This window comes from Platichthys flesus, chromosome 6 (assembly GCF_949316205.1).
Source record: "Platichthys flesus chromosome 6, fPlaFle2.1, whole genome shotgun sequence".
In the NCBI taxonomy this organism is placed as follows: Eukaryota; Metazoa; Chordata; class Actinopteri; order Pleuronectiformes; family Pleuronectidae; genus Platichthys; species Platichthys flesus.
Genome location: NC_084950.1, coordinates 14,139,403 through 14,141,900, shown reverse-complemented (window position 1 = coordinate 14,141,900; position 2,498 = coordinate 14,139,403).

The window sequence follows — 2,498 nt, the reverse complement described above, 5'->3', positions numbered from 1 at the left end:
CCTGCTGGCCAAGGAGAATGCCTACCATAGAATCGAGTACCACTGGCGGATCCATCTGAGCCAAGAGTTGGAGGAGCACAAACGAGAGCTGTTTCGACAGAAAAAGATGAAAGAAATGATCATTAACAGAGAAAGGAAAACCGAGCAAAAGCTGGAGCAGATACAAAAGTACACCAATGCAGACCAGGAGAAGTTCCACACCGAGCTCCAGGAGGAGAAGAGGATGAAGAACTCTCTCCAAGAAGAGCTGGAGGATATCAAAGCTTCTTATCAAGAGGTTTGCAAAAGTCACACAACCAAACAGGAGAAGTTAATAACCGAGCTCCAGGAGGAGAAGAGGAAGAAGAACGTTCTCCAAGAAGAACTGAAAAATCTCAAAGCTTCTCATCAAGAGGTCAGACAAAGTGTTGCAACCAAACAGGAGGAGTTAAACACAGAGCTCCAGGAGGAGAAGAGGAAGAACAACATTCTCCAAGAAGAACAGAAAAATATCATAGCTTCTTATTACGAGGTCAGCCAAAGTGTTGCAACCAACCAGGAGAAGTTGAACACCGAGCTCCAGGAGGAGAAGAGGAAGAACAACATTCTCCAAGAAGAACAAAAAAATATCATAGTTTCTTATTACGAGGTCAGCCAATGTGTTGCAACCAAACAGGAGGAGTTAAACACAGAGCTCCAGGAGGAGAAGAGGAAGAACAACATTCTCCAAGAAGAACAGAAAAATATCATAGCTTCTTATTACGAGGTCAGCCAATGTGTTGCAACCAAACAGGAGGAGTTAAACACAGAGCTCCAGGAGGAGAAGAGGAAGAACAACATTCTCCAAGAAGAGCTGAAAAATCTCAAAGCTTCTCATCAAGAGGTCAGACAAAGTGTTGCAACCAAACAGGAGGAGTTAAACACAGAGCTCCAGGAGGAGAAGAGGAAGAACAACATTCTCCAAGAAGAACAGAAAAATATCATAGCTTCTTATTACGAGGTCAGCCAAAGTGTTGCAACCAACCAGGAGAAGTTGAACACCGAGCTCCAGGAGGAGAAGTGGAAGAACAACATTCTCCAAGAAGAACAAAAAAATATCATAGTTTCTTATTACGAGGTCAGCCAATGTGTTGCAACCAAACAGGAGGAGTTAAACACAGAGCTCCAGGAGGAGAAGAGGAAGAACAACATTCTCCAAGAAGAACAGAAAAATATCATAGCTTCTTATTACGAGGTCAGCCAATGTGTTGCAACCAAACAGGAGGAGTTAAACACAGAGCTCCAGGAGGAGAAGAGGAAGAACAACATTCTCCAAGAAGAGCTGAAAAATCTCAAAGCTTCTCATCAAGAGGTCAGACAAAGTGTTGCAACCAAACAGGAGGAGTTAAACACAGAGCTCCAGGAGGAGAAGAGGAAGAACAACATTCTCCAAGAAGAACAGAAAAATATCATAGCTTCTTATTACGAGGTCAGCCAAAGTGTTGCAACCAACCAGGAGAAGTTGAACACCGAGCTCCAGGAGGAGAAGAGGAAGAACAACATTCTCCAAGAAGAACAAAAAAATATCATAGTTTCTTATTACGAGGTCAGCCAATGTGTTGCAACCAAACAGGAGGAGTTAAACACAGAGCTCCAGGAGGAGAAGAGGAAGAACAACATTCTCCAAGAAGAACAAAAAAATATCATAGTTTCTTATTACGAGGTCAGCCAATGTGTTGCAACCAAACAGGAGGAGTTAAACACAGAGCTCCAGGAGGAGAAGAGGAAGAACAACATTCTCCAAGAAGAACAGAAAAATATCATAGTTTCTTATTACGAGGTCAGCCAATGTGTTGCAACCAACCAGGAGAAGTTGAACACCGAGCTCCAGGAGGAGAAGACGAAGAACAACATTCTCCAAGAAGAACAGAAAAATATCATAGCTTCTTATTACGAGGTCAGCCAAAGTGTTGCGTCCAACCAGGAGAAGTTGAACACCGAGCTCCAGGAGGAGAAGAGGAAGAACAACATTCTACAAGAAGAACAGACAAATATCATAGTTTCTTATAACGAGGTCAGCCAATGTGTTGCAACCAAACAGGAGGAGTTAAACACAGAGCTCCAGGAGGAGAAGAGGAAGAACAACTCTCTCCAAGAAGAACTGAAAAATCTCAAAGCTTCTCATCAAGAGGTCTGCCAAAGTGTTGCAACCAACCAGGAGAAGTTGAACACCGAGCTCCAGGAGGAGAAGAGGAAGAACAACATTCTCCAAGAAGAACAGAAAAATATCATAGTTTCTTATTACGAGGTCAGCCAATGTGTTGCAACCAAACAGGAGGAGTTAAACACAGAGCTCCAGGAGGAGAAGAGGAAGAACAACATTCTCCAAGAAGAACAGAAAAATATCATAGCTTCTTATTACGAGGTCAGCCAATGTGTTGCAACCAAACAGGAGGAGTTAAACACAGAGCTCCAGGAGGAGAAGATGAAGAAAAACGTTCTCCAAGAAGAGCTGAAAAATCTCAAAGCTTCTCATCACG